Source organism: Macaca fascicularis, chromosome 19 (genome assembly GCF_037993035.2).
Source record: "Macaca fascicularis isolate 582-1 chromosome 19, T2T-MFA8v1.1".
NCBI lineage: Eukaryota > Metazoa > Chordata > Mammalia > Primates > Cercopithecidae > Macaca > Macaca fascicularis.
The window spans coordinates 36,328,149-36,334,148 of NC_088393.1; the positions used below are offsets into that span (position 1 = coordinate 36,328,149).

At 50.2% G+C, this 6,000-nt stretch overlaps 1 long non-coding RNA gene across 1 annotated transcript in view; it reads right to left on the reverse strand.

The window, feature by feature from the left end:
* Nucleotides 1-3,882, reverse strand: part of LOC135968503 (uncharacterized) — a 28,922-nt gene extending 25,040 nt beyond the window's left edge. The window contains exon 1 of the long non-coding RNA XR_010583363.1: nucleotides 3,752-3,882. This is a non-coding gene — a long non-coding RNA (uncharacterized lncRNA). The remainder of the gene's footprint in view (nucleotides 1-3,751) is intronic.
* Nucleotides 3,883-6,000: the final 2,118 nt, after the last annotated feature.

Genomic DNA, 6,000 nt, shown 5'->3' on the forward strand with positions numbered 1-6,000 from the left:
GCTGGTTGCTTTGAGCACCCCAAGCCCCAGCCTGGATATGAGTGTCAGGGGCTGGTGGGGAAGCTGCCATGCAGGCAGGACCCCCATGGGAAGGTGCCTGGGGGAGTCATGCTGCCTCTCAACCCTGATCAAAAGAAGGCTGGAGTGCTGAGATCCACAGTGTCTAGGATACCTGCTTCAGAGGGACGCTAACCCCGAAGGAAACAGAGTCGAGAGAGAGTGAAATGGGAGGGAGGATTTACAACCTGATTAAACGCCTGGATTCAGTCATACCTGAAACCCAGAACTTCTTGATTTCTAGGCCAGTTCATTCTCTTTGTAGCTTCAGCCATTTGAAGCAAGACCTGGTCAATTTCAACAGTGATTGTGGGTGAACGAGATAGTGATTGGAGGCCCAAAGCTTTGTGTGGGCACGAGTGGAGCCCTAGGCCCCAGCTCACCACACCCAGGGCTTATGCTTTTGTGCCTTAGCCCATACCTGGTACCTATAACATGAGATACCTGAAGATATGCCACTTCCTCCAGACCCCCAGCTACCCCCCAATATGCTGCCCCAAATCTCACCATGCAAATGAAAACACCCCCAACTGAGGAGTACGTCCTGACAGTAAACATTACTTTCTTTTCTTTTCTTTTCTTTTTTTTTGAGACAGAGTTTTGCTCTTTTTGCCCAGGTTGGAGTACAATGACACGATCTCAGCTCACTGCAATCTCCGCCTCCCGGGTTCAAGTGATTCTCCTGCGTCGGCCTCCTGAGTAGCTGGGATTACGGGCGTGTGCCAGCCACCACATCCGGCTAATTTTGTATTTTTAGTAGAGACAAGATTTCACCATGTTGGCCAGGCTGGTTTTGAACCTGACAGTACACATTCTAACCCAAGCTCCTGAGTCCTGCCCTTGGTGCACGTTTGCAATGGAAGCAGGAGGTGAATTAGATTAGACCAGGTTGAGCTGGGATAGTAAATAACTCTAAAATGCCATGGCTTCAACCGCATTTATTTCTCACCCCTGCAAAGTCCACTGTGAATCTAGGTGACTCTGTGGCCGTCCTCCTCCACGTAGTGACTCAGTGATCCAGGCTGCCCTGGTCTGGTGACCCCACCCTCTCAACGCCAGGCCTCCACTGTTGCCGCAGCAGGAGAAACACTCACATGGGTCCCTCACAGCACTCTTCTAAGCTTCAGCCCAGGCACTGCCCACATCAGTTAGCCAGAAGTCCTCGCGAGAGCCTGCCCAACTGGGAAGGGGACTTAGAAGTATGCCTTTCTTGAGAGAGACCAGCTGCAGGCAGCCAGGGCGATGTCCCCCACAGCAGGTACAGGAATGCAGCGTGACGCTGAAGGGCCAGCCTCGCTGTTGAGAGGGTCAGCAAGAATGGGAGGTTGGAGAAGAGAGAGGCATACTCTTCACTCCTGCTCAGACCCCTCACTGCACAGGCCGGGGACCGGTGCAGCCATGGCTGTGAGTTGGGGGTTTGCTGCTCGGATTTTAAAACTGCTCGAACCAGCTGCCGTGTGTGTTAGAGACTGCCACTGCGTGTGTGAGAAACTCCAGCAGCTCAGCCTCATAGAGTTTGTTTGTTTGTTTTCTAGTGGGTCAGGAAATCCAGGAGGGCAGCTAGGGGCTGACATGGCGACTCTGAGATGCTACCCAGACCCCAGGCTTCTGGGCTGTCCAGCCCACCATCCCTAGCTTGTGCTTTTGTTCTCAAGGCCACCTTGTCATTACAGGTGTTCCCCGGCCACTTCACCTCAGCTAAGAAGACAAAAGGACACAGAAGAACCTAGAAGAGAGGAATGCCACCCGGGTCAGGAAGTAAAACTTTCTGAGGTGTCCCCAGCAGGCCTCTGCCCGTGTTCTGTTGGCCCAGGGCACTGGGGGCCTGGGAAGCACCGTGTTTAGGTGAGCACGTTTCTGCCTTGATGAAACTGCGATTCTATCATCAAGTAAGATGGGAGAATCGATATTAGGTGGATGAATGAACAAACTATTAAGTAACCGGCAGCTTCCTACAAAACCTTGAATTTCTATTGGCTCTTTTGAAGATTGAGTTCTTAGTATACAAGACCTGCATTTTTTAATGGCAAAGTCATGGGGAGTGAGCTTGGACTTCTCCCCTTAGGAGGTTATCCCCCCAGCATTTTCTTGCTTGTTAGTGTCTACGTATATTACACTCAGTCCACCTTACCCAGGGCCGGCTTCATGGGCGTGTGACCTGTGTGATATCAGAGGGTTCCACACTTGATTTGCCTCTGTGGCTCCTGGGGAACCAGAAAATACATGGATGTGTAAGCAGACAGGGAGGGTCTCCCGGGATTACAGGAATTTAATTAATGGAGCGGTCGGCCTGGTGCACAGCCTCCTGCCCCGAAGCCTGTTTCTCTTAATCCCTGTGAGGAATGTGGTCACCTACTTGGTTAAAACCAGCTCCTGACAGAACCGGGCAAAGTATAAATGAACCCAAGAGAGCTTTCCCCATGACCACTCCGGGAGGAGCCGCAGCTTCATCACCATAACACGCGACCCATGTGCTGGCATGAACTCACTGCGTCTGCACCAGGGGACTCCCCCTCCATGCGATGGCATGTCCTCTCCCCTCTCCATCACCCCACAAAACCCTGCCATCCCTTTCCCTCAGGGACACACTGCTTGGGAGAATACGCCCATGTCCTCCTTACTTGTGCCAAGTAATAAAACTCTTCTTGATCAACACCTGCCTTCTCTGCCTTGTCGTGGAGAGTCATTTGTTATTCTCCAGGCAAACTCCTGTTTCATCAGGGAATAGACTCAGGACCCGAGACACCTAGATTAAGAATCCCAGCTTAGAGTCATTGGACAAGTTACTTAGAATCCTCTATTGGCCGGGCATGGTGGCCTACTCCTGTAATCCCAGCTCTTTGGGAGGCTGAGGTGGCATTACTCACCCCACCTCAGGAGGAATGCTTGAAGCCAGGAGTTTAAGATCAGCCTGGGCGACATAGTGAGACCCTGTCTCTACAAAATAAAAAAAAATAATAAAAAGCTGCGTGCGTTGACTCGCACCTGTAATCCCAGCACTTTGGGAGGCCGAGGTGAGCCGATCCCCTGAGGTCAGGAGTTTGAGACCAGCCTGGCCAACATGCTGAAACCCTGCCTCTACTGAAAATACAAACAATTAGCTGAGCATGGTGGTGTGTGCCTGTAATCCCAGCTACTCAGGAGGCTGAAGCAGGATAATCACTTGAACCCTGGAGGCAGAGGTTGTAGTGAGCCAAGATTGCACCACTGCACTACAGCCTGGGTGACAGAGTGAGACTCCGACTCAAAAACAACAACAACAATAATTAAAAAAGAATCCTCTAATCTCAGTTTTCTCATCTGTTTAAAGAAATAAAACCACTCCTTCCTCAGGGGACTATGGTGAACCTAGACAGAAAGGGCCCAGCCCAGCTACGTGTACCTGGAGTTTCCACAACAGTCCTGGCCGTTATTAATGCAGTTTCCATTTCTGTTGTAAAGACCGCTTCCACCACGCCTGCCGAACGACAAAGCCTCACCTTCAAAGTTGGAGCATAAGGACGTCTGTGGCTGCTAGATCTGGAGCAGGGGCTCTCAGCCCCCCACCCTCATTTGAACAAGGCAGCAATCGTGCTCATGGGATGCCGAGGAGAGAGAGAAATGAGGCTGGTGGGAGCTGGCTGAGAGGGTCCCCGTCCTACCTGGCCAGGCCAAGAAAGCTGTTGGTGCATCCCCAAGACCTGGTGAGACTTACTTGCTCAGTCACCTTGAAAGGAAGGACAAGCCTCCAAGTCGGTTCCTTGGGAGTGGAGAGAAGTTTCCTCCACTCCACTGCCGAGAGTTACAACAGGGGCCATTAGCACTTGCCAAGCAAGGCCACCTTCCATCTGAGGGAGAGAGTGCGAAAGACAGTTTAAAAGCCTCATTAACACAAGGCAACAAGTCACCAGGTGAAAATTGAGCCTCTGAGGCCCTGCTGATTGCACAGGGGGGGAAAGGCATTTGCATCTCTTCTCACCACAGAGGGGTGGCAGCCAATTACCTCAGGATTAGAAAAGAGTTGCAAACCTGAGTCTATCTTCACTGATGGGCTTGAATTCCCTGCCATGCGCCCCTTCCTAAAGCCTCCCCTTTGTGTACGAGAGAAAAAGCCTCTAAGACCTGTGGGAAAACATAAAATCTGGAAGCAAGTTCACCGGTGGCTGACCAGCAGCAGAAATGTCGCTTCCTTTGTGCAAGCCCTTCCTGGCTGGGCCAGAACGTCAACTAATGCAGCCTGGCACGCGGTCTGGCAGGATAGGCCCTGCCAATTAGAAATTCAAACACAATTAGTGTAATGCCTGCGCTTTTGCTCCCTACAGGCCATGCAAGAAACAGAAGCCCTGCGTGTCTGCGTCCCCTAAATAAATGACTCGGGTTCATTCACTGCCTCCTACCCACTCCCTCACCAGCTGTTACGAGTGGGCTGTGGAGAAACCCCACAGTGCCCTGCAGGGGCTTCTTCCTGCCCTTGGGGTCTATGGGAACCCTAGTTGCCTGCATAGGGCACACTCGAATGTCTTCAGTGCCCAAGGCTGTCACTTTCTCAGCTCCCTGCCTACTCAGGTCTACGAAGTCAACTGCAAGGTTGTCGTCCATTCTTTCCACACCAGCCCTGTCCACGGGACCTTAGCCCTTTCAGAACTCAAGGTGCTGAATGTCTGGGAAGTTTCCCTAGGGAATGTCATGGAGCTGTCCCCTCCCCAACATCCTAGGGCAGCACAGGTCTCCATTCATTGCCCCTGAAGCCTCCAATGTCTCTTTCTCCCTCCCAACCTCAAGGAGGCTCACTGGCCCCCGCTTAATTAGGCTGTGTCCTCCATTGAAGACCCCCTCAATGAGGAAGTGAGTACCGGCGGGGAAGACCACAGTGGAAAGTGTTCTATGAATGTATCTTCATCTGGCCGGTGGCCACACAGACACAGGTGGGCGTAAATGTGAGATGCAATGGCTGGACACTCAGTATTCATGCACAGACACGTGTTACTGTGTGTGTGTGATACTGCAGTTTTTAAAATATGACACCCCACCCCGAAAAAATTAATTATCTTAGACCAAGCATGGCAAACAGCCAACATACAGTCCCTCAAAGCGGCAATTTCCTAAGTTCGACCGAGTATTTTTGGCTGAACTGTGTGTGCTTTTAACAAAAATTTGTTTCCAATCTTTAAAATGAAAGATTTTACATACAATTTTGAATTCCTGGCTCCCGCTAAAAGCCTAAGGGGCACTTGATCTCCAGTTGTAGCCATTTGGGTTTGCAAGCTCTTTTTCAGGCATTAAAATACAAAATACGAATACCCCGACCAGCTGCTGGAAAGGTATTGGGGCTAGTTTCCAGAATTGCACTGGGCAGGGGTGGGACGGGGAGGAGCTGGGCACAGGGCATGCTGCTGTAAGTACAGTTATTTTTATAACCATTTCTTCTGCTACATCAAGCACAAACATGAAAGTAAAAAATACATATAATGTGTATACATATATATACATGCATACATACATATCTATCTCTACATACATATTTTCCCCTTTCTTTCACTTAAATCTTCACTCACTAGTTCCTGTTCGATTATTTTTTTCTCCCTCTCACCATTGCTATTAATTTCTGGCAGCAATTTATAAATGCCCCACGACTCCAAGAACTATTGAAATCACAGTTGGAAACCTCGATAATTTCACCAAGGCAGAAGCTATTAAATGCAAACATTGGCAAAAGTTTTTAATGCTGCAGAAAATCACGAAAAATGCCAAGGTAAGCTCATTGCTGCTGCAGATTTAATTCATACTCTCCTTAAAAGCCAGAAATCCGCTGTCTCCCCAGCAGGACCTGAACAAACCTTAAACTAGGGCCGTGTGAGGCCACATCAGGATGATTCTTCCCCCTCCCAAACCCAGCGTGGCAGAGAAGCAGGCAGCCCCAAAGGCATGAGAGATGGAAGTGTCCCCCTGATTTTTCTCATCCCA